Below are 27,796 nucleotides of genomic sequence, written 5' to 3'. Positions count from 1 at the left end.
CCTAGCATGGTTTCTGACTTGGGTTTAAACTCATACTAAAGAATATATGACTAAAATAAGATATTTTCTTGAAAGTAGGTTTTGATGAAAATATAGAGCATAAAATATAACACACACATACACAGAGGATGCCTGAAGGAAAGAGGAAACATCACTGAGAGAGGGAAAATGTACCAAAGAGGATGCCTAGGGTCCTAAAGGAATTGGTCCACTTCACAGTTGTGCCTAGAAGAGCCTGGCCAGAAAACATGCCCCCAACCCTCTCAGCTGGGGCCTTAGGCAAGTTACTTAGCATCAATTTCCTAATCAGTAAAATATGGGTAATAAATCCTATCTCTCAGGGTTGTTTTGAGAATTAACTGAGAAAAATCTTATGTTCCAAAAAAGGGCTCTGTACATTTCCTGGCATGTATAGCTCCTCTGTAAAATGTTTATTAATCTCTATGTTGGACTTGCACAAAGAAGTTCATATGTACTGCTTCCATGAACATCAAAACTGAGGTCTGTTCAAACTCAGGGCCCTATTTAAACTTAGACCCATGGGTCATCTAAGACAAAAGGCCAAAGGCAGTGGTCATTGAGAAGTGATACTCACTGTGTTATAGACTCAGGAAGTCTGGGCTAGTCACTGAGTCAAAGAATTCTGAGATGGAAAGATCCTTTCCGTTTCTGTTCATCCACTACTGTCCATCCTGGTCATTAACTCACAAGGAAAACTCTAAACCACAGGAGACTGTCAGGAAGGTGGCCCTGCATCCCAGCTTGTGGAAGCAGCGTCTGGGTGGCACCACAGGAAAACAGGTATTTCTAGCACCGGGAAGCTCCATTTGTAGATTAAACACAAGGCTTTATAGGAAGCTAAACATTTTGACTTCTCCTCTTCTCCAGTGTGTTTGCCGAATATTTCCAATAGGTACTTTTGAACAACACCTATTCTGAGGTGATATGGGTAAATTGCAAAACATTAATTTACTATTAACATAATAACAGGGTTTTTCCTGCTCTCTAGAATTTGTTTAGTGCTTGGGGCCAAATCTCTTTCACTCTCACAATACCTCCTTTGTTTTAAAAAGGAGATACTATAGTGTCTGGCTGATGGGGGGAAAGTGCTCTTTGATATATTCTGTTATCACAGTCATAAACTGCCTCTAATCAGAGGCAGCACAATAAACAGACACAAGGCTTCTTTAAAATGCCTACAGTCTGCTAAGAATTAAAGGTCTTCCTTTGCGTCTCTCCTCAAAATATATTTTTAAATAGTTACAGAGTCCTAAGCTTTCCCTAATAAGGTTTCATTTAAATAAATTTGGAAATATTTTCCTTCTTTTACAGAGAGCCACTCAATTTGGAAATGTCAGATAAAAATACATGTACATTATAAGGCTATCACCTATTTTCAGCTACGATTTTCCAGGCTGTCTCTTTTCCTTTCTTTCTTTTTTCTTCTGTTTGCTGTTCCCAGCAGCTTCTGGGAGCTTTCTTACCCAAGAGGACAGGGCTCATCAGATCACAAACAATTTCATCTGTTTTCCTGGTGGTAGCCATTATATGAACAAAACTGGCCCCCATTGCCTGATACAGCCCTTCTGAGTCACCCTAGCTCCCCAAACCCCAGCCGAGGCCATGTGACTGAAATGAAACCAACTTGACCTTAACTTTGGAAAATCAGCCACTCTCCTCCTTGCTGTGCCATGTCAAAATTAAAGAGTAAACAGAGGTCCCCCCAATCCCCCTGATTGCATTAATCATTCAAATGACGTATTAGCATTCTTCAGACTCTTCTGTTGTGCTTCCAAATTAACACCTCCAGATTCAAGGGAATAGAAATTAACTGAATTATCTGGCAGCCCCAGATGTCCTAGCATGCTCTTCCTTCTCGCTGATTTAATACGCCTGAAGAACAGTTATGAGGCAGAAACACTGCTAATGGTCAAGAAATAATTTATGACATATGTAACCAACAGCCTTAGCCCCCTCCCACATTCCAAAGTTGTCGGGATTCCAGGAGAGTCCTGGCTGCCACTTCCATTGGGCACAGCCACCTTGCCCACCCTGCTTCTATCCCAAGTTCCCGTGAGTGCTGGGGTAGCCGACCCTGTTCTAAAGCTGGGAGTTTCAAACTCCCCAGGACCAGCTGGCTTACACTCAGCAGCACAGGCACAGAGATGATCCAGGAGTCTGTCCCGGAGCAGGATGAGAAGAAAAGTGAGAGAGCAGAGCCCACAATCAGACAGGGGCCTCTCGGCATTTCCAGGCTCTGGCCACTGGCAACCTTCTTGTGGAGGCATGAAAAGGATCAGCGATTCCTCAGAGCTGTGGAAGGGCTTTTTAGAACGTTGATGTAATCCTTCACAACAGAAGCCTGTTTCCCTTGGGGGTTAATCCTGTCATTTGGGAGTGTCTCCAGGGCATTAAGCCGTAATTGCTTGCATAACTCCAAGAGGCAAACAGGAAGCTGGCGTGCATACACACATTCACAAGCTTCCTAGAGTAGGCAGGTCTTGTCCTTGGTTTTGCAGCCCCTTCCAAATGAAAGCTCCATCCCCCAACCCATCCTGAAAGGTGGCCCCAAGATGAGGTGGAAGCCTGAGGGGTCACCCAGGAACCTCACCATATCCCAGCTCCCAGCTAGCTGCCTGGCTCCCGGGGAGCAGGGAGTAGAGAGATGGGCATAGGAGAGGTCAATGCCAGGCATCACCTGAAGGCACAGGCCTCATAACAACAGGCAGAAATTCAGATGCTTTCTTCATGCCTTGGTGGGAACCGAAATATCAGATGTTTATTAAATGACATAGCAGTGGCGACTACTTTGCACAGCGAACCCAGAAGTGTATGCTGTCACTTTAAAAAAAATTGAGCTGATGCCAGGCTAGTCATGGTAATGCTCCCATGGCATGATTAGATTCATGCCCAGGGTTGTATTTGCATATGATATTCAGGGCATGATTTTTTTATTGTTCTTAATCAGAGCCGAATGTCAACAAAATAAATGAAGTTGCGAGTTGAAGTGAAATTTTTATCACATCAGGGATGTGCTTTTTCTCCCATTTATCACAGCCCATATTGAGAGAGTGAAATTTTTTGAAAATGTGGTAATCAATGGAAGAGCTCCATATGGCAGGGATCAAAGGTGTTACATAGTGTGTGGTTCTGCTTTATTGCCAGCCAGTACTGTTAATTGGACAACAAGATCAGAGGCAATATTAAAATCCAATTAAATTGATATGAACAGATTGCCAAGTGATGTACACTAATGTATAATTGAGTATCAAGCAAATGCAAGTCCCCGTCTTCTGCTTCTACCTCCTGAATAAATGATGGCGCCATAGAGGACAGAAACAAGTTTGTGTATTAGCTCCACAGCTCTGGGCTCTCATTTGTTACTTTCGGAGTTGATGACTTTTGCTTTTCCTCCTAGTCTGTCTTAAAGAGACAGACCCTTCCCCCGGCCCCCAAGCCCCCACCCCTTGCCCCCAACCTGGGGTGAGTTTTCCACCCAGAAATCATTTTCCCCTTTCGGGGCTTGAAATGAAATCCATGTTCCCTATGCTTCATTACATGTCTATTACATAGCAGGTCCTAAAGAGCAGCACATTGATAATATATTGTGCTGGTTGTAAATGATCTGTCCATCCGGAGCGGAACGCTAACACATTTCTAATGCTGTTTCCCAGATATAAATTATGGCAGAATGTTTCTCAACCCAAAAGGAAAGCAAGAGAGAGCAAGAGAGCAAAGCCCAGAATGAGCACTGTTGGAATAACTCTTCACACAATGAAGGACCAGAGCAGCAGCTGTAAGAGGGCTGGCCGTGATGTGGATCCCAGCAGTGGATCCCAGGGCCCAGCCGGCCGCAGGGCTGCCAGCAGGAGCTGAAGTGGGCCTCCATTCATTCCTCTCCAAACAGGGCCAGGAAGGGATAGAATCGAGAGGAAGGCAGCCCCTCCCACTCAATTAGAGCAATTAGCTCACAGGCCTTACCAGGGCCAGGCCTGGCTGAATAGGATCCCCCTGCCCCACCGTTTGTTATCCAAGCTGAGCTCACACAAATTAATGAGGAGCGGGAATGAGTAAAGCCAAGGGCTGTTGCTGGCAAACACTCTGGGGGCCTCGTCCCTTCCTCCTGTAAGAACAACCCCAGATTACCCCCAACAATAAAACCTGTTAACTTATACAACTTTGCTTAAGAAACAAGCCTGATGGGACATTGGCAGACTTCCCTGCTGCCAAGCAAGAACTATTGCGGGCAGCCGCGAGCTTCTCAGGATTTAAGCCCATGATGGAATGGTAAACGAGGGAGCAGACTGTTTATTCCAGCAGCCAGATTGTCTCTGGCCATAAAGTTCTGTGTTTGGAAAGTTTTTTTCTCCCCAGTATATTACGGAAAGGAAAAAAAAAAAAAGGTTGGGGAGAAAGAGGTGGGGGAGGGGGTACTGAGCAAAGATCATGTTTTGTTATCATTTATTCAAAGCAGCTCAAAGAAAAGATCAACCTTCCAGGTTTTGAATAGGCTTGCTAAACATAAACCCATTTCAGCATCTCAGAGAGAGGGAAGGAAGAAAGAAGCCAGCTAGAGCTGTGGGGGTGAGGGAGAGAAACGAGAGGAGAGGAGGTATTTAAAATGAAATCTAAGGGATGGGATTTTAACTAGTTTTCAATTTGAGTTGCTAAATTAGACACATTCCAAATTTTGTCTCTCTCCAAGCAGGTACACACTTTTAAAGATTAGATTTTATTTGTGGGCCTTAAAAAAACGGAGATGGTATCTATGCTCATAAACCCTTTTGAATTTTCTTTTTTTGGCTTAGAATAGTCAAAACAAGTGGTGGATTCCTGGTCAGCAGCTACTTACTAAGCAACTGTTGAATCAAAATGATGTTTTGTTTTCTTTTTCCCAAACCCTCCTGACTTTGGTCCAGCCTTACTGCAATTCACCTTGAAAGTGGAGCAAAGAGAAACTCAGAGTGAAAGAAGACCTACAAAGCACCCAACAACACCGCTGAAACATGTGAGCCCGCCCACACGAACCACAACAGATGAAGCTGGCAAAGGCTGGCGTCCCATAAACAGGGCAAGCGAGACCAGACCATCTTCTGCCTAGAGCAGAGGTATGCTTTTCAACAAGGCGGCCAGCTCAGTGCTGAGACTCCTCTCGGCTATGCCCACTGTTCAAGCTTCCCCATAAATAACAGAAAGTCTCCTTGGCACTGTCTAAAAGTTTCTTGGAACTAGGATGAGGTTGCTTCTAGAAGCTGCTGTTTGACTTCAGTAATTCCTTGGTGCCTCCTTGCCCACACCACACTGGGTTGCCCTAAAAGCAGTTCCAAGAACTGGGGAGAAAAGAAAACAAAACAAAAAAGGCCATGAAATGTATAGTGGAACTTAGAACTTTATAATATTTTAGCAAAATAAGTTGAGAAGCTTACAACAAACAGAAAGCAAGTCGTTTATCTTCAAACGATATCAGCCTCACTTGGGAACAGTGCCCCCAGCATTCCTGGGCCTGTTCCAGTGCTCAAAATGCGGGCAACCAAAGCGCTGAAGAATTGGGTGATGTTATTCCATTTACATAACTGTTCCTGGGTGCCAAGCATTGTGCTATGCCTTCTACAGCCTTTCCTCTCTCATCACCACAACCTGCAAGGCGGGGAATATTATCCTCATTTTTCAAAGGAAGAAAGCAAATCTCAGACAGGTTAACTTACTTCCCCAAGGTCACATGGTAGACAGACAAAACCAGAATTTAAACCCAGACCTGCCTGACCTTAATCCAAATTTTATTTTCTTATTTATAGTCTACACAATCTAGCCTCCCAGAACTGTTCCAGAAAAAAAGGCCAGTCATTTGAAAGTCCATTGAAACTGCAAATACTCATCATCACACAGAGACCTGGATTCAAGATGTTTAAAGAAATGAGAGTTATTCCTGAAAAGACTAATGAGAGCCATTCATGAAGGTGGTTCTAAAGACTGCACATCAGGCATCTGGAGGTCTGGGTGTCAGGATATCTACTAACACATTCTATGTCGTCAAGTAAGTCCCTATGTCCTTTCACTTCCTCCAGGAGCAGTGACACCACCAATCTACCTATCCCACTTAACTGTGGATTAGGTATAAACACTGAAATCACTTTAAACTCTTTAGGAAAAATTCCACATGAATTACCATCATGTATAATAATGTTGTAGTCATCAAGACTGTTCCTACTTATTCTGATCCTCCTTCCAGACAACATGGTAGGATCTGACCAAGGTGTGGCCATATGTCTTGCGTAAGCCAACACAGAAGGTGATAAGTGTTGCTTCTGGGTAGAAGATTTAAGAGCAACACAATTCTCAGGATCCTTTCCTCCTTACAACAATGATGCAGGACGACTTGTTAAAACAGAACTCCATCGCTTTAAATCCCTGAGTGACTAGATGAGCAGAGCCTCTCTGTTGACCCAAGATGGATATGTAGCATGAGTGCAAAGTCACAGAGATGTCTGGCTAGTTTGTTACTGCAGCATAACCTTGTCTACTAGACAGATACAAACTACACAGAAGACCTGTTTCTGGAGAGTACTAACAGGAGAGACAGGCCAGAAGGTAAAGGAACTGAATGAAGAAAATCCCATTAAGAAATATTTATTAAGCACTTATTTTTGTGACAGTGTGTGCTGATGTGCTAGAGATACATGATTCTTCCTGAACTAGAAAATCCAAAAGAGCATCTTCTATTTAAAAAAAAAAAAGCAATGTTCATTCAAGGAGCTGATTTGAAGTTGGAAAAATATTTGCCTTTGACAGATATTTTTAACTACCAAAATTGATTTAGTCAAGGGGAAAAAATCCCCTCCCTAAAATTATCTACAAATCTATGTCTCAAGCAAATTTGGTTAGATGTTTTCATTCTCTTTTAATTCTCTGTAGTTATTCATTTCCAAAGGTATGGCTAACTACACCTAAAAGAGAGAAAGCTTTAATTTAGATGTATTAAAAACATTCCAAGATGGTGACTACCATTTCTATAGACTTCTGCTAAAGGTTAATATTAAAGACCAGGATTTTTTTTTTAATAGACCCTCCATCACAATGGGAAATCAATCTTTATCACCACTTAGAACCAAACAAATAAATAAAATAGGCTTGTGGTTTCCCCATTTAAAAAAGGTTTATATAAACTTTTGTTTCATTTGTGAGAAAACAATTGTCCATTGTAAGGAACTCACCCTACAACTTTATTTTCTTTTTCATCTCCTATGGGCTTACTTCCCAGGGCCAAGGTTTTCACATTTCTAGGCAGTGGCATCCCATCATAAATGACCAAGCAAGTACATAGCATCAAATCTTAGAAAAAACTTTTTTAGGAGACTTGTTATGTGTGAAAATGTAAAATTCCATAGTCTCATGAATATTTTTTCAAATCTTTTCAGTGTTTATAATTGTTCATAAAGTTGGAGTTTGTCATAATTAAGCTTTTCCATCTATTAGCAATTCATGTCTATAAATATATATTGATATGTATATATATACACATATGTATATAAATATGTTTATGAATATACACACAAGTTAAAGAGATATGTGGTGTTGGAGGCAAGTCTCAGGACTAAGAGAGAAATCGTGGCGTGGTCAGAAGCTGTACTGTGTTGGGAAAAGCCCCAGCTCAGCTATTCTCAATCTCTGTCCTTCAAGCAAATCCCCTCACGTCTCTGGGCTTCTGCCATTTCACCTACAGAACAAGAAGAGCAGGCCAGATGCTTTCTAATGCCCCTTCTTGCTCATCTGTCCATGGGTCTACTACTGAAGCTGTTTCCAGTTTGCAAATCTTACTGGGTAAATTAAAAGTCTGTGTAGCTAGGATTCCAACTGGGTAAAAATATATCAGCAAATAGCAAAAGGGAAAAGTCAAACATGAAAAAAGTTATGACATCAGAATAGTAAGATTGCTGGAGATTTTTCTTTTTTTTTTTCCCTCTTCTAAATTCACTTAATGTTATTGCTACATTACTTTTACAATTTTATAAATCAATAAAAATCAGATAAATATTCCAGTCTGTGTGGAAGGCAGTGTTTTTAATTACCCTCAGAGAGTGTCAATAAATGCATATCAACCCCTTCTTTAAATTTACAGGCACACAACATTTACTACACACAAATCCATAAGATTATCAATTCCAATTTTTCAAAGCTAAAACTCTCTTAAGCAACACAATTTATTTGCCTAAAGATGTCAAATAAACTATTTAGCCTACAGTTTCATTTTTCAATTGTCTGCTTTGGCATTGTGCCTACTGTAATACATGTCAAATGTCACCCCTTATCTCACCCTGTCCACCCATGCACACATACTTGTAGACATGACAAAGTTGGCATTCTCAGGTTAATACTTATGCCAAAGGTCATAAAAGTCATGTTAAGCAGAAATGCCCAGGGAATTTGGGTCTCCCTCTATTACCTTACTCTCTTCCACAGTCCAAGTTTTGACAACTTAATGTGATTACATTATAACTCAGACAGGAAGAAAATTAGACACCATACAGGAAAGCCAGGTGAGGCCCCCATGGAGTTATCTGAGTTAGTTACCGTGCTGCATGTGAAGTTAGGCAAGAAACAAACTTCTGAGCCCCCAAAACCCCTACTCACTTCCTCACCCCACTCCCACCCACCTGATCAAAAGCCATCTCTTCCATGGGAGAAAATTTGCCACTTTAGAAAATTGTATTTTTTCCAAATCATACACTGATAGTAACAAATTAATTACCTCAATCACAAAAAAATTTGGTGATCTAAAGAACCAAAAGTCAGCTACCTCCTTCTCGGTGCAATCTCACTGTCTCAAAACGACCCTGGGAATTGCCTTTTGACCCCTGGCTATAAGGAACTAGTTTCTGAATAGCGTGTCCTAACCTATTAGCACCAAAACCACCTACAATCAAGTCAAAAGTTAATATTAAAATCTCTTTCTTTCAGAATATTTGAATAGTTTTCACATGAATTCTACATCCCACAAACCTAGGAGCTCACCAAAAACGCAGGCTCTCTGAGACGCTCTAAAACCCTTACCTGTAAGATCTCCAATCTGGTTGCTGCCAACACTTCTCTGAAGTTCACAAAGAAAGAAAATGCAACTGACACAGACCCCCCGCTCTTCTCCACAATGAGTCTGACTTCGGTGTTGATATGCCTCCTCCTACCTCGACAAAGTAAAACTGCACAGAGCAAGGAGCCAACAGGAGATCTTGGCAACAACCAAAAGAGTGAGACTAGTTTCAGTAGCATTTTCTCTCCTCATAAGCTTCAGTCTTTCATCTCATTATCATTTTGAAGGTGGTCCCTGTTTTTTTCTCCAGCTAGTGCTCTAGCTTTTATTAAAAAATTAATAAATAAACATATTTCTTTTAAAAGTCTCTGGTCTTGTCACATTTTAGAACACACTTTGTCCATCTAAGATTAGGAGATCCTCAAAGAAGACAGGAAACCGTGAAGGGAGACAGTAACTGGAATAGGAATTGCCTGAGAATCCCTGAGACCACACACTGCACCATCCAACATATCACAGCAGATAGTAGCTAGACTCTGAAGCCAAGATAGCTGGGTTGTAACCTCAGCTCCACCACTTACCAGCTGTAATTGTGGGCAGTTGATTTCATCTTTCCATGCCTCAGTTTCCTGATCCGTGTAACAGGGATAATAATAGTGCCTTCTTCATTGGGTCACTGTGAGGATTAAATAAATACTTATAATAGTACTTGGTACAAGGTAACTGCTATGTATTAGCTATTATTACCACCAGTTTAACCAATGTATGTCTTTGGATAAATGATCACTTCCCCTCCTTGAGTCTCCATGTTCATAATGAAATTAATAATATCCTTATCCACCCAACTTACCTCAAAGGGTTGTTGAAAAAATCAAATAACCAGTTGATGTGAGAAGTTCCTTGGGATGAAAAAACACAGTACTATCCGTAATACATCCTTTTTAATATAATAATATTATACCTCAGTCAATTAAAACTGAGTCTTTCATTTTGAAGGAATTAAAAAGATAAAGAAAATCAATCCTGGATTGGCCAGAAACCCCACTGTGGGCCAAGTTGGGAGGAAGACTGGGAAGGGAATATGCTTTTACTTCAAACAGCGTATTTCATGCCCACTCTATAGAATGAAGTAGGGGGATATGATGACAAAATTGCATCACTGTGCCTCTATGGCAAGTCATTCATGTTTGCTCTGAGCGGCAAGACGGTATACCTTCTGATCAATTTTGCCTTTACTACGTAAAGATTACTCTGAAATCAGAAATGTTTGGGGTGCTGCTAGTAATTGCTGAGTAATGCAATTTCTGACCCCAATAACTGTCCTGGGGGCATTGGCAGGTGCTATTGTCAGAACTGCCCAATCCTAAAAGCCAGCCAGGCCAGATAATGATTTGGTGTTTGGGCCTCACAGAGGCAAGTTACCAGCTCTCCCTGAATGTTGGTTGGACTGCACTTTGAATTGAAGTGACCATTTGTGCTGATGTCAGGTGAGCGTGGTTGGAAGCAACCAGATGCCAAATGAGTCAACTCCATTGATACTACTAGTCCACGGTTGAATGTATCCCCCGCTTTTTTATTCTGTCATCCCAATGCTTTGCTAATACTCACCAATGACTTATTCTATAACTACATGTCTTCTCTATACTGATCCTTCCTTCTCTTCCTCCCTAAAGTGCTGTGTCCTGGACTATCAGCATTATTTCTACTTGTATCAGAGCCCACTTCCTTTTCCACACAGCCCATGTGGTTTTCAGTCATTGGAGTTTCCCCTTCTCCTAAAAAACATATCTCTCTCTCTCTCTTTTTTTTTTAAACTCACCATGCTTGCAAAGACAACTTTACTACTACATATTTATAGAAATAATAATAACTGACATTTATTCAGCTTACTTTGAGCAAGGCATTGACCTAAGTACTATGCATAAATTATCTCAATCCCAAAACAAGTCTATGAGGTGAGGACTATTATTAGTCCCTTTTATAGATGCATAGACTGAGGCATAGGGATGGCAAACATTGTGCTGAAGCCCATACAGCATTCATGTGGAACATCAAGAAATTGGTAGAACCAGGATGTGAGTCCAGGAAGTCTGATTCACAGAGCCCCATATTTTTGCAAAATACAGTATCCTACAATATATACTCATGGGGCATGCGTCTTTACAACTGTACAACCCAACATAATTTCATTTCACACTAGCCTCCCTAGGGATGATGACTCAGGTAGTCCTGTCTCCGATCTTTTCAAGAAACACAAGAAAGAAACACCTGAAGCTCTTTGCATGGGTTCTTAGCTTGATTCCAAGGACCCAATTTTCACAAACATAACTATATGCAACTACTTGAATATTCCTCCTTGCTGTGTGCAAACTTTCAGAAACATAATTACATTTTCCAGGTAGGATGCCTTATCTTTGTCAATCAAAATGTAGTCAATAGATGGCCAAGAACTTACTGTGCCTGTCCCTGGGAATACAGTGGTAAAGACAGCACTCATGAACCCTGGCCAGATGGAGATTTTTACAGTCTGGTAGAGTAGACAGACATTGAGGGAATGATTGTGAATAATTCAGGGAACAATGACAAGAAAGCAAAATGCTCTGAAGGAAAATACAGGGTGTTTTGAGAAAATAAAGAGAAGGGGAGAGGTAGCTAATTTCCTTTAAACCTATGCCATCCTTCTTGGAATTTGAACTGAATGCTTTCAAAATTGCCCCAAATCCTGAAATCACTTAATAAATATTTCTGAATTAATATCCTAGACTAGGGAAATGAGGTAATGCTTGCAAACCAGAGAAACACGTGGCAGTTTCTTTATACTCCCAGTGTTGGGAGAAAGTTGAAATGAGCTCAAACAGAGAATGGCAAGAAATATGGAGCACACTTTGCTGTGGTTACAGCACTAGCCACACTAGCCGGATTGTTTTGGGCCTCACTTTCATGAGGCTTAATACAATCAGGAAGGGCTTAGACACCCAGCCAGGATAAATACCCCACCAGGAGCCTGATCAAGGGGAGAACCAAAACCCAACCAGCCCAGGCTCTCTTGCGGTGCCCAGACACACATGTGGGCGGCCCCATCAGCCAAATATGCTGGCCCCCTCTGGGGGCTCCCCACCCCCTACCAATCAACACATTCTTGAAGTAGCCTCAGGCTGCTGAAGCTCATAATCAGACCTGGGTTGGATTGCAAACATCTCTATAATGCCAGTGCTGGCTAACATGATTAGGCACAGAGCATTAGCCAAATAAAAGAGATGGGGGACAAGGAGCCAGAAAGACAGGGAGATGGAGAGAAGAAAAGGAACATGCAGCCTGCACAAAAGGGAAAAGGAAGTGGAGAAAGGCCCTTTGACACTCCCAAAGAGAGGAAATTTAAAGTCAAAGGCGCACCTGAATCCAAACATTTACTGCTTAGCCAAGCAGCCAGTCAAGGGAGTTAACCAATACTGGGCATCCACTATGTGCCAGCATTCTGCACTGAGGATGCTGTGGTGAACAAACAAGTATGACCCCTGCCTTCATCAAGCCCATAGCCTACTGGAAGGCAGATCAAAACAAATGCCATCATAGCCCAATGCTTAAGGCATTCACCAGGACTGTACACATTTCTATGGTCGACTTTTTGGAGGAGGGAATGAATGAATGAAAATAAACAAACAAACCAATGACTATTCCACTGTAGTGGTGAATTCTATGTGTCATCTTGGCTAGGCTATGGTGCCCAGTTGTTTGGTCAAACACTAGTCTGGATGTTGCAGTGAAAATAATTGTTAGATGTGATTAGTATTTTCCATCAGTTGACTCTAAGTAAAGCAGAATATCCTCCATAATATAGGTGGACCCAATGAGTTGAAGGCATTAAGAGTGAAAACTAAGGTTTCCCAAAGTAAAAGGAATGGTGTCTCAAGACTGCAACACAGAAATCCTGCCCAAGTTTCCAGTCTGCTGTTCTACCCCATAAATCTTAAGACTTGCCAGCTCCCACAATCCCATGAGCCAATTCCTTAAAATCTCTCTTTATATCCATAGATACAGAGATAGAGACAGATAGGCTATAACTATATAGATAGGATATATGAGATATATATATACATATACACACACACACACACACACACACACATTTTGATAAGCACACATCCTATTGGCTCTATTTCTCTGGGGAACCATGTCTAATACACCCATTAAATATGCCCATTGATTGTAAGGCAGGCCCTAATTCCAGGAATGTTAAAATGTGAAAACGTGTGCTTCTTAGAATTGAGGAGATAAGATCATTACAATTAATTTAACAATTACCAACATACAGAAGACTGCAAAGAAGAAACAGAGGATGCTATGAGAGTGAGTGCAGAGAGTGCCCATCCCGACCAAAGGAGTGCCAGAGTGCTGGCTCAGCAGAAACATGAAGCAGAAGGAGGCATCCCCAGCCAGGCGATAAGACGGACTCAAGTAGCAGAGGGAGAAGGAAAGATTCTGATAAAGTATGAGGACAACTGAATGTGCTGCTCACAAACTCAGCCCCGCCAAAGTCATCACCAACTCACACTGCCCATAGCCCAGCACCTGGACAAGCCCCACCAGCCTCTTCTCTGGATCCTTGGAGAGTTGCCCTGGAGCAGAGCGTTTCACCCGTGCACTCAGGCGTTCAGCTTTCCCATCCTGGAAGGAAAGCCGAGAGCTGGGAGCCCACACCCTACTTGCACAATCCCAAAAGGGTTAATTCCCAGCGCCCCACCTTCCCCCACTGTAAGTAGTGGCAATCTTTCCTAATCATTTCCATTTCTATTCCTCTTTAATTTTCCCATTCCCCTCTTTGTTTTCATGACCTATGGGAACCTGAACTCCAGCTGGAGGTAGAGTCTGCCTTTATACTTAAAGCAGATATTTAAGCAATTATCCTGTCAGTGGGCCTAGCCTTGCCTCCTCCATATGGGTCGCTCCCAAGCAAGGCATTTGGTTTCTCCTTTGTTCCCAGTGCACTGAGTAAAATTGTTCCAGAAAGCCCTTGCCCTTGAGCAACAGGGCTGGGAAGATGGGGGTAAACTGACCTGGATACCCTCAATGTCAAAAAAGGAGGCAGGGAATGGATGGCTGTTGCCTCTTTGGCTCTGTGCCCCCACCCTCCCTCCTGGACATGCTGTCTCTCTCCAGCAGCAGAGTCAAGGAGAGGACTCACATCCACTCCTGACCAGAAGTGGTAGGAAAGGACCGGGGTGCAGTGATGAGGTGAACTCTGCCCACTGCCCCACGCTACAGGTGTACGAGGTTCCCTAGGGCTCTGCTAGATGGCCCAGCAGTAGGAGTCAGTGATCAGTCACCCAAAGGAGAGGCAAACCATGGGGTTTGCTATGACCTGAAGGTACCCCCACAAAGAGGACTGGGGTGTCCTGAGAGAACCTCTGGTATTAGTTTCCTGTGGCTGTTGTAACCAATTACCACATATTGGGTAGCTTAAAGCAAAAGAAATTTACTCTTTCACAGATCTAGAGTCCAAAACCAGTAACATGGGGCCAAAACTCCCTTCAGAGAGACTGGGAAAGAATCCATTCTTCCAGTTTCTGGTGGCTGAGGGCATTCCTTGGCTTGTGGCCACATCACTCCAATCTCTGCCTCCACAGTCACCTCGTGTTCTCTATGTATGTGTCACATTTCTCTCTGCCTCTTTCTTATAAGGACATTTGTGATAGTGTTTAGTGCTCCCCAACTGCATAATCCAGAATAAGCTTCTAATCTCAAAATCCTTTATTTAATCACTTCTGCAAAGACTTTGCCATATAAGGTAGTGTTCGCAGGTTCCGGAAATTAGGAACTATCTTTGAGAGGCAATTATTTAGCCTACAGGGATCTTATGCCTACTGTATCTCAGGGCAAGAGATGGGGCCAAGAGGGAAGGTGGGGTAGGCTTCTCTCCTGCCCTAAATCCCTAGGTACTGAGGGGACATCAGAGTCTTAACAGATGAGCAGTGGCTAGCTCATGCACAGCCACAGAGGGTCAAAGGGACGAGAGTGGAGTGGTTGGGTTTTAATGTCCCATTTCACAAACAATGGGTAGAATTAGGTACCAACTGGTTAACACTGTGGCTCTGAACAAGTTAACCTATGTGTCTAAGCCTCAATTCCCAAATCCATTAAACGGGCACAATAATCCCTACCTTAGTGAAAGGTTGCAAAGATAGTAACATTTGAGTATTCACCATGTTCCAGATATCATGGTCAGCACTTTGCAAATATTTTCTATTTTAATCCTTAGAGAGATGTATAAGGTAAGTATTGTTATCCCCAATTTATAGATGAGTAGATGGAGACTCAGAGAAGTTATATACATGCTCAAGATCAGACAGCATGAAGTAACTCACAGAGCCTGGTTTTGCAGCCAGGTCTGACTCCAAATCATACATAGAGTAGTTAACTCTGGTTTTCACCCCTGGCTGCACATTAGTATCACCGGAGCTTACACCACTTCGATTCCCAAACTACGCTGACCAACTGAATCAGCATCTCTAGGGGTTGGCCTGGACCAGGATAAGAGCTCGCCAGGTGATCAAGGTGCAGCCAGGGCAGAGAAACACTCAGTTAAATAATCCCTTCCCCTCCTCTGGCTCTACACTCCCTACTCCAGCCAGAGTACTCGCTCTGATTTCCAATTGCACACCCTTGTTCAGCTCTTCTTGATGGTCTTGGTATCTGATCTTAAAAAAAAAAAAAAAAAGACCATCCTTGCTAAGCAAAGGATGTCCTCAGTTATTCATTCATTTACTCATTCATTCACTTAACAAATGCAAACTTCATGCTACTTTCTTTTCTGCCCCTTAGAAAAGTACCTGTCACTTAATAGGTGTTCAGTGAATATAGTTATTTCATTCATTGTCTACTGTAATTCAGGCAGTTGTAAAGATTTCTTTATTACCCCTCAGATACCTTTCTTTCCCGTTTTGTCTAATTTCTTCCGCCCCACTGGGACAAGTCCCCTGATTCCTAATGCCTTCATTCGGGCATCCCCTGTGTGGGCCTGTGCTCTGCATTTCCTGCCTTACCACCTCTGACAGGCTATGCAATGGTCCCCTGAAAGATACCCTCATTTTAGTTCCTGTAATCTAGAAATGTTACCTTTTTTGGGAAATGTATCTTTGCAGATGATGACTAAGAATCATGAGATGAGGACGTTACCCTGGATTATGTGTGTGGGCCCTATATGCCGTCATAAGTGTCCTTCTAAGAAAGAGGCAGAAGAAAGGCAGAAGAGGAGAAGGCAATGTGACCATGGAGGCAGGGACTGCAGTGATGTGGGCACTAGCGAGGACTTCCCATAGCCACCAGAAGCTGGAAGAGGCAAGGAACGGATTCATCCCTAAATCGCTTGGTGGGAGCATGAGCCTGCTGACATCTTGATTTAGGCCCAGTGATGGTGATTTGAGACTTCTGGCCTCTAGAACTATAAGAGAATTGTCTATGTGGTAATGTGTTACAGCAACCACATAAAACTAATACACCACTTATCCTGACCTTTCCTTTGTGCCCATCTCAGGGCTCTGACCACAACCAGTCTGGCACCCAATACCTGGTCCTCCCCATGCCAGGTTACTGTTCCACATCATCACCCCAGAGGGGCTTTTAATCCTCCTGCTCACCCCTGGGAGTAAGGGCCTAGGATTTCCTTGCTAGGGCAAATGGATACACTGCCAGATACCAAGTTCAGAGTCTCCAGGACAAGATCTTGACAGAAGAGAAATGGAATACAAGGCTGACCCTAAAGGCACCATCAATATCCCTTCCATGGACAGCCCAGCAGGATAGTTCCTGTGCTAGAAATGCTGAAAGTGGACTCATGCAGAAACAGAATAAGCTTGGAAACTAAAGTAAAACATTGGAACCACTCCCCTCCTCCCAACTCTCCTGTAGCCTCTACATTTCATTCGTCCCTACAGAGGATCATGGCTCTTCCATCACCTTCTGTGACGGTCCCTCACATTTATATAGCACTTAGTGCTTCTGCAAAAGATGTCTACATCCATCCCTTCATCTGAGATCCACCCTGAAAGGCAGGTGAGAGTGTTATTGTCCTATTTTACAGGAAAGGTTTGAAGGCTGAACTGAGGTCCAAACATTTTGGAAGTTAATCCAACAATCACCCTAACACAGAAGAGGGTCTCATGACCCAGAATCCAGTGCTCTACCCAGTTCATTTCACCTCTTGCCTGTGTGCCTTTATGGTTTGCACACTCAGCGATGTAAGCACAGAGGGTTAACACATCAGTTATCGCAATGAACAGCTCACCCTTCCACACACTTCACATGGAGAAATTCATTTAATCCTCACAGCAGCCCTAGGAAGCACGTACTATTCATTATCTTCATTTTGTAAATGAGGGAAACGAGGGAAAAGGAAATTTAACAAATTTGTCCAGGTTTGACTGCCTGTATTTGGAGGAGGCAGAATTTGAACCCAGGCAATTTGGCCCCAGATTCTGTGCTCTTAACCTACAGGGAGCTAACGTATCACTGCAAGAACTTTTTTCTCAGAGCTGGGACTCTATAAAGGTCTATTAAAAATCAATGATGTTCTAAGCACTTTCAAAATGAAGAACCGGAGGCAAAATGTATCTAAATTATCCCTTTATAATGAAAGTGATAGTGCTTTGAAATTCCTATTGGAAACTCCACCAGATGTGTCCATTTGTAATGTGGTCATCATTAGGCACACATGTTTGGGGGTGTGTGTGTGTCTGTGTGTGTGGTATGTGTGTGCAAGCTCATGTAGACTAAGATGAGTGGCAGACCCTCCAGATGGTTCACCAGAAATCTTACATCAGGGCTCTCTCAGTGCCTTTGCTCCATCAAAGGGACTTCAAGTTTGGAGTTTGAGTAAATTAACAACATCCTCGTTCTTTATTTATCTCCCTCCTGACTGTGATAAATAGCCTTGGGGAATCCTTCCTATTTCTGGGTTGAGAGAAAAATGAAATATCCCTGCCTACATTTCACATCAATATGGATAGTAGGGTACTTATTGCAGGCTAGCTGTATTCTAGCATTACAGTATGTGTTTTTTCAGTCTCTCAAAAGTAGCAAACATGCTCATTGCCATCATTCCAAAGCCTTTCTAGTTACTTTGACCAGGTGGGGCAGGATTCCAGCACTATGTAGGAGGAACTAAGCCTTCCCTATAAAAACTGACAGTCTAACCACAGGTCTGATGCGTACAGACGACAGATCAAGAACGATGTTGCTACTGGCTGAGAGATGGATTGGGAAGGTCTTCCAGTCTAATCCTCTTATCACATAGATGTGAAAACTGAGGTCCAGAGGTGGGAAATGGTTTGTCCAGGATGACACAGCAACATAATAGCAGTGCCTGCTTATACTGGCAGACTAGGGAATTTGAACAAACCTTCATGCAGAGAACAACCAGAAAGTCTGGGCAACAGCTAAAAGTTATCTGGCACTGGAGATATTCCACGACAGGGAAGAATTATAGGACCCAGTCTGAAAAATAAATGGAAACCCAGAAAAGTCAGTCTGGCATTTGATCTTACTTTTACTCAGACTCTAGGGGGCTTAGCCAACCCCAGTACAGGTGACTGAGAAGTGTAAAGCTTAACAAACTTTTCCATACACTGTCTTGTAGATGGGAAAAAAATTTGAGTCAGGACCCACCAAGATGGAGGCGCTAGCAAATCTCTAAGTTTTGGGTTGGGATATGAAAAGGATAGGACCTTAGCCTAGGAGTAAGGTTGAGTCAAAAATAAAAGAGTCCTCACAGGGACCAGGAGCTATATTTAAGCCACCCACCCTGATTAGATTAAAGTGATCTTGGATTTCTTTCTTTTTTTTTTTTTTCTTATTTTTTTACTGAAGTGTAGTCGATTTACGATGTTAGTTTCAGGTGTACAGCAAACCCATTCAGTTATACATAGACATGCATGTATACATATTTTTTCAGATTATTTTCCATTACAGCTCATTACAAGAAATTGAATATAGTTCCTTGTGCTATACAGTGAGCCCTTGTTATTTATTTATTTTATATATAGCAATGTGTATCTGTTAATTCCAAACTTCTAATCTATCTCTCCCCCCCATTTCCCCCTGGTAACCACAGTTTGTTTTCTATGTCCATGACTCTATTTCTTGTTTGTAAATAAAATTTTTATCTTTTTTTTTTGATGCCACATATAAGTGACATCATATAATATTTGTCTAAGGGCCATTAGCTTCCAGTAAGAAATCAATTAAATTCTCTTTAGAGTAAGACACCTTTATGCTAAGCCTCAAATTATCTGTCTTTTTTTTTCATATGCAATACCTGGTACTCAATTAAAAACCAGGCATACAATAAGACCCAGAAAATAGTTATCAGACACAGACTTTAAAGTAACTATGCTTAATATATTCAAGGAATTTAAAGCCAAAATGGAAAATTCTAATAATCAACTGGAAACTACCTTAAAAAAACAGAAATAAATACACTGAAAAATACAATACTAAAATTACAATAACTACAACTTCTAACTCAATGGAAGGTTTTCACAACAGATTAAATATAACTGAAAAGTTAATTGGCCAACGAGAAAATAATTCAGAAGATGTCCAGAGCAAAGCACTGAAAGAAAAAAGAATGGAAAACAGAGAAAAGAGCATACAACAAATCAAGACTTGCTGCATAAGAATAAATGGTCTAAGTAATATAACTCTTGTCACAGAAAGAAAAGAGAGAGAGAAAATGGAGGAAGAGCAATATTTAGAAGCATTTTCCAAAACTGCTTAAACACAAAAAAGCACAAATTCAAGAAGCACTTACTATGACTATCAATCAGGATAAATACCAAATAATTTTTTAAAAACATCTTACCTACTCATCAGGGAAAAAAAACTGATGACTAACAAAAAGGAAGGGTCTTTGAATCAAAACAAGAAAAATTACAGAAGCAACAACAGAACTCACAAATCTGACTTCCCATCGGAGGCAGCACAAGTCTGACAACAATGTAAAATATCTTAAAAGTTCTAAGAAAATAACTTCATCCTAAAATCCCATACCCAGCTAAAATATCCTTGAAAAAATGTCAGTGAAATCAAGACATTTTTCAAACAAAAACTGAGAGATTTTTCAGTAGATTTGAACTAATGGAAATGTCTATACACAGAAAGAGAATGATCCCAGATGAAAACTTAGAGATGCAGGAAGAAATGAATAGTAACAGGAACTGAAAATATGTGGATATGGTAAATGAACAGTTACCATATAAAATATTAATAATTTTGCTTTGTAAGATTTAAAATTAAAATTCATAATCATAATAGCAAAGAAGTCAAAAGGGTAACAGTATTCTAGGATCTTTGTTTTAATCAGTAAGTAATGAACATTCTCATTTTACACTTGTTGTGTCAAGCATGTATGTGGAAATTTCTTAACTACTATAATTATTACCAAAAATATAACTATAATAATTATAAAAATGTAACAAGCTAATAGAAATAGAAACTGAAATAATAAAGAAATAATCCAAAAGAAAGTAAGAAAGGAGACAACATGAAATATTATCAGTGAGATAAATATAAAACAAATATAAGAGTGTAGATTTAAACCCAAATATATCCATAAATACATTATAAGTCAAATGTACAAAATGCTTCAATTAAAAGAGAAAGATTACCAGACAGGATAAAAACTCCAAACCCAAAAATATTGCCTATAAGTGACACTCATTGAATATAATCATACAAAAAGGTTGAAAAGATATAAAAAGAAATACCATGCAAATAATAACCAAAATAAAGCTGGTATAGCTAAATTAATATCAAAGTAGAATTTAAGGCAAAAATCATTCATTGAGATAAAGAGGGAAATTTCACAATGATAAAAATATTCAATTAACCAGGAAAGTGTATCATTTCAAATAGATACATGTAGGCATTAATATAGTCAGTTACCATCGAACTAGGTTCAAAGTGATGAGAAAAAGAATGTTCTTGGCTTCAAGGATCATCTTAAATGAAGACAAGGGAAGGAAGAAGGGGAAGAAAGATGAAAAGGACATGAAGTAAGTCATGGAGACAGAGAGGAAAGAGACAGAGACAGAGAAACTAAAAAAGAGAGCTAGATATGAAGGGGGGAAAAATCTAGGAAAAATGGAATTGAAGAGAGAAAGGAGAAGGAACAACAAAAACAACAACAAATAAAACACAGAGCAAAAACAAATGGAAGTAAATTGAAATGTTTTGAGAGAAAAGGTATAGAGTCCAAGAGATTTCATAAAGGAAGCCCATCTCCTTCAAGGAAGCTCAGCTTTTCACCACCCAGGATCAGAGCTTCCTGTGGAACATAGTGACACTTGCCATTAGGCTTCTGCCTTCATTAATTTCAAACATCAAACTCAGTAATTAAAGGAGAAAAATTCATGCCCATGACCCACCTTTCAGGCTTCAGAACTTGCACTCAAATATGGTGCTCTCCAAGAGCAAGAACAATCACTCATTTCCTGTCTTCTTGGAAAAGCCAGTAAGTCATAGGTCATCTAGCCATGACCCAACCCAGCCAGACTGCCAGGAGCCCAGTCCTGCTTGGGGTCCTATCAAAAATAAGACCAGAAAAGACTAAGGCCAGGACAGAACTCAAGTAAACCCTGAAATCCATTTCTGAACCATTTTCCCGCAATGGGAATTGACTCCTGAGTGAACACAACAAGGAAGACTGTTTGGTAGCAAATGTGTATCTGCTATCCTCTATCTGCCCTGAATGCTTTCCTCTTTTCTGTTGTGCTTGAAAGCAGTTCTTTTTCTGGGAGAGGGCACTGGGGAGCAGGGGAGTTGTCACTCAATAAACAGAGAGATTTCAGTAACAGTGTTGAAAATACTGGTGCCCAAGACCTTCAGCTGGAAAAAACTCTATGTAGCCCATTGATACAGTATTTGTAAAAACTGGGGGATCTTGAAGTAATTCATTATTCAACCAATAATGATGATGCACAGTGAGCAAAGCAGACATCACTCTACCTTAATAGAGCTCACATTCTAGTGGAGAAAACATAAAAAGTTGAACAAAATACATACAACCTGTGATAAGAAATGGGACAAAGAATAACTGGGGAGAGAAGAGCGCCATCTCCAGAGAGGGTGGTCAGGGCAGGTCTCCCACAGGAGGTGACATCTTGATTAAGTGTAAAGCATGAGAGGAACCAGCCATATAGCAGCCAAAGGAAGTTTTTAGGAAGAGGGAAGTGCACATGAAAAGCCTGAGGTAGGAAAGGACTTCTTGGTGTTTTTAAGTACCAGGAGCCAAGGCCAGGGTTGACTGGTGCTTGGTAGGAGGGGCAGTCAGGGTGGAGATCATGCAGAGGCTGTAGACCAAGGTCAGGAGTTTGGCTTTTATCCTACCAGCCATGGAAAGTTTCCGAAAGATTTTAAATAGAAGAGTGACTTGACCTATTAAGCAACTTGCAAAAGTCACAGCCCTCAAGGGCAACTGCAGGAGGAAGTATGTGAAACTCAAAGAACTGGCTAAGAGTCGCTGGCACCAGAGCCAGTAAGTAAGCAAGGCCTGAGAGCCTCCCTGCCCTGGGGCCCCAAAAGCCCAGCCTTCACTTGTCTGAAATGGTCCAAGAGGGATGGATGCTCCTTGGGGATGGCCAGGGCTACGTGACTAAGAGGTTGTTTTTATGACTGTAATTACACTGCTGGGGTTATTCCCAGACCTAATGTTGTAACTGTATTTCTAAGCATTGATTTTTTTTGTCCAAAGGTGGGCAGCTAGGTCTCACCCAGTAAGAAGATACTACAGGATTAAGCCAGGTGGACCTCAACCAAGAGAACCAAATACAAGCCAAGTTTGAAAAGAGAGGCAGGACATTTTGCTATTGTTGAGATTTTTACCAATATCTCTCTAGTGTGGCCCATGACTCATCTGCATCTTAATCACCTAAAGGGCTCATGAAAAATGCAGATTCCTTGTCTCATCCAATCCAGACCATCAGAATCAGAACGTCTTTGAGTTCGGTAGGGACTTCCTATAGCAAATGCATTCTTGCCTGTCTAATTATCAGCATGATATAATGTAAGGATAGACTGTCAGTTATATGCTGTGATTTTCTAGACCCCCACAGAACCCTGAGCATCCCTTTTATTTGAATGAGTGTCAATTTTAATTTACAAATATATGACTATTTGATTCTGGATATACAATTTATTTCGTTAAGAAATATAAGCTGCTTTAATATATTTCTGTTGTTTCTTAACAGCTTTATTGAAGTATAACTGACATACAATAAACTCTACATGTTTAAAGTGTATAAATGTTGACATATATACTCATGAAACCATCACAACAATCAAGATAGTGTTCTCATGCCCCTTGATAATCCCACTCTCCTACCTCTCCCCACCTTCACCTCATTCCTAGTTAAACACTGATCTTCTTTCTATCAGTATAGATTAGTTTGAAATTTCTATAATTTTTTATAAATGGAATCATACAGTATGTCCTCTTTTTTATCTGGCTTCTTTCACTCAGAATAATTATTTTGAGATTCATCCACATTGCAGGTCTCAACAGTTTATTTTTATTCCTGAGTAACAGTCCATTGTATGGATATACCACAATTTATTTATCCATTCAACTACTGATGGACATTTTAGTCATTTAGATTTTTTGGCAATTACAAAACAAAAAGAGATGCTATGAACATTCTTTGACAAGTCTTTACATGAGCACATGCTTTCATTTCTCTTGGATAAACACCTAGAAGTAGAACGTATGGATCAACTGGTAGATGTATGTTTAATATTTCAAGAAACTGCCAAACTGTTTTCAAACCTGTTTTATCATTTTACATTTCTATCAGCACCATATGAGAGTTCCAGCTGCTACCTATCATGCCAACACTCAATATGATCAGTAACTTTTATTTTAGACGTTCTTTTAGATATACAATGGTAACTCATTGTAGTTTTAATTTGCATCTCCTTTGTAACTAACAATGTTGACCAGTAAGATGGACTTAATTGGTTATATATATATATATATATATATATACATATATATATTTGATAAAATGTCTATTTAAATCTTTTACCCAAGGGGAGAAGGGTTATTTTCATATAGATGAATGTTGAGGTTCTTTAAATATTCTGGATCCAAGTTCCTTTATCAGATGTCTGATTTACAAATATTTTCTCCCTATCTATAATTTTTCTTTTCATTATCCTTAAGAGTGACTTTTGAACAGCAGACATTCTTAATTTTTATTAAATCCAATTTGTCAATTTTTTTCTTTCATGAATCATGCTTTTGATTCACATTAGTCATATCTAAGAAATCCTTGCCTAATCCTAGGTCAAAAGATGTCCTGCTATGCTTTCTTCTAGGTTTTCTTGTAAAGAGGTTTTATATTTAGGTCTATGACCCATTTTGAGCAAATTTTTGTATATAGTGTAAAGTGTGGGCTGAAATTCTTTTTGTCTTTGTTTTTTCATATGGATATACAATTGTCCCAGCATATTTATAGAAAAGAATATTCTCTTACTACTGGATTGTCTTTGAATCTTTGTCAAAAAAAAAAAAATTCAATCGACATGTGTGTGTGTTTCTCAACTCTATTCTGTTCCAATGACCTACCCGTTTATCTTTATGACAATACCACACTATCTTGATTATTGTAGCTTTATAATAAATCTTCCAACATTGTTCTTCTTTTTCAAGGTTTTTTTGGGGAGTATTCTAGCTAATCTGCATTTCTATATAAACTTGAGAATCAGCTTGTCAATTTCCAACCCCCCCCCCCAAATGAAAGGTCCATTAGGATTTTGATTGGACTTATAGATAGATCACTGAAAAAGAATCTTAACAGTACTGAATCTTTTGATCCATAATCATGGGACATCTCTCCAGTTACTTGTGTCCTCCTTAATTTCTTTCTTAACTTCTCTTAGCATTGTTTTGTAGCTTTTAGAGTACAGGTCTTGCACAACTTTTATCATATACATCCATAGTATTTCATATTTTTAATGCTATTATAATTTTTTACTTCAATCCCTCATGATTTGTTGCTAGTACAGAGAAATGTAATTGAATTGTGTATATTCATCTTTTATCCTAAAGCTTTGGTAAATTCATTTATTAGTTCTAGTAGCTTTTCTGTAGTTTTATGGGATTTTTCTACATAGGAAGTTATGCCATGCACAAATATAGTTTTACTTCTTCCTGTCTTCTTTGGAGGTCTTTTTTCTTTTTCTTACTATAGCGTACTGCCTAGACCCTCCAAAAAATGTTAATAGATGATAGAAATCTTTGTCTAGTTCTTGAGCTTAGGGAAAAGCATTCAGTCTGTTACCCTTAAATATGATGTTAGCTGTAGGTTTTCACAGGTTCCCATTATTGTCAGGAAGTTTACTTACATTCTTGGTATACTGGGTGCTTATATCAGAAATGGAGTTGAATTTTGTCAAAACATTTTGGATTTGTTCTGTTTTGTATCTATTGAGATGATCATATCATTTAAAATTTTTTATATTTAAACTGACTGGTGAATTCAGTTGCTTAACTTTAGAATGTTAATTCAACATTGCATTCCTGAGATAAACACTGCTTGGTCATGATATATTATCCTTTTATGCATGATTGGATTTGACTGCTAAAACTTTGATAAGAATTTTGTACCTATAATCATGAAGAACACTTGTCTATAGTTTTATTTTCTTATAATGTTTTTGTCTGGTTATTGTATCACTGTCATGCTGTCTCATAGACTGAGTTGAAGAGTATTTTCTTCTCTTCGATTTTCCGGAAAAGTTTGTATATAATTCCTATTATTTTTTCCCTTAAGTGTTCAGTAGAATTTCTTCATGAAGCCCTCCAGCCCTGATTTTCTTCATTAGAAGGTTTTAAACTATAAATTCAATTTCTTTTATATAGGATTATTAAGGTTATCTACTTCTTCTTGAATGATCTTTGGTAGTTTATATCTTTCAAGAAATTTGTTCTTTTAATATAAGTTGCAGAATATATTGGCATAAAGTTCTCCTCTATTACCCTTTAAATATCTGTAAAATCCATAGTGATATTACCTCTCTCATTCCAGATACTGGTTATTTGTGTCTTCTCTCTTTTCCCCCTAGTCAGTCTTACAAGAGATTTATCAATCTTACCGATCTTCTCAAAGAATCAGCTTTTGATTTCATTGATTTTTCTGTATTATTTTTATGTTATCTTTTAAATTGATTTCCATTATGATGTTTAATACTCCTTTCTTCTCCTTATTTTGCATTTCACTTGTCCATTCTCTTTTTGTCAAGGTGGAAGATGAGGTCATTGGTTTGTAATCTTTTTTTCTTTTCTAATATAGGCATTTAATACTATAGGTTCCCTTTTAAGACTATGTTAGCTGCTTCTCACAAATTGTGATGTATAGTTTTTCATTTTTTCTCAGTTCAAAATACATTTTACAGAGTGGTATTGGCACAAAAACACATATACGGATCAATGGTACAGAACAAGAGCTCAGAAATAAACCCACAGACTTAAGGTCAATTAATCTTCAACAAAGGAGGCAAGAATATACAATGGAGAAAAGACAGTCTCTTCAGCAAGTGGTGTTGGAAAAACCAGACAGCCGCACATAAATCAATGAAATTAGAACTCTCCTTCACACCATATACAAAAACAAACTCAAAATGGCTTAAAGACTTAAACATTAGACAAGACACTATAAACCTCCTAGAAGAAAACAGGCAAAACATTTTCTGTCATATCTTAGCAATGTTCTCCTAGCGCAGTCTACCCAGGCAATAGAAATAAAAGCAAAAATAACAAATGTGACCTAATTAGACATAAGCGTTTGCACAGCAAAAGAAACTGTAAGTAAAACAAAACAACAACCTATGGAATGGGAGAAAATATTTGCAAATGATATGACTGACAAGGGCTTAATTTCCAGAATATATAAACAGCTCACACAACTTAATAACAAAAAACAAACAATACAATCCAAAAATGGGCAGAAGACCTAAACAAGCAATTCTCCAATGAAGACATACAAATGGTCAATAGGCACATAAAAAAATGCTCAGTATCACTAATTATCAGAGAAATGGAAATCAAAACTACAATGAGGTATTACCTTACACCAGTCAGAATGGCCATCATTCAAAAGTCCACAAATGATAAATGTTGTAGAGGGTGTGGAGAAAAAGGAACCCTCCTACACTGTTGATGGGAATGTAGATTGCTGCAGTCATTATGGAAAACAGAAGGAGATTCCTAAAAAAGCTAAAAATAAGACTTACCATATGATCCAGCAATCCCACTCCTAGGCATATATCCAGAGAGAACTCTAATTTGAAAAGATACATGCACCCCAATGTTCATAGCAGCACTATTTACAATAGCTAAGACATGGAAACAACCTAAATGTCCATTGACAGACAATTGGATAAAGAAGTTGTGGTATGTATATTTAACAATAGAATACTATTTAGCCATAAAAAAGAATAAAATAATGCTATTTGCAGTAATATGGATGTAACTGGAGATCATCATTCTAAGTGAAGTAAGCCAGAAAGAGAAAGAAAAATACCATATGATATCACTTATACATGGAATCCAAAAAAAAAAAAAAAAAAAAGACACAAAGGAAATTATTTACAAAACAGAAACAGATTCACAGACATAGAAAACAAACTTATGGTTACCAGCGGGGAAAGGGGTGGGAAGGGATAAACTGAGAGTTCAAGATTTGCAGATACGAATTACTATATACAAAATAAACAACAAGT

Source organism: Camelus dromedarius, chromosome 15 (genome assembly GCF_036321535.1).
Source record: "Camelus dromedarius isolate mCamDro1 chromosome 15, mCamDro1.pat, whole genome shotgun sequence".
NCBI lineage: Eukaryota > Metazoa > Chordata > Mammalia > Artiodactyla > Camelidae > Camelus > Camelus dromedarius.
This window is presented reverse-complemented; position numbering follows the sequence as displayed.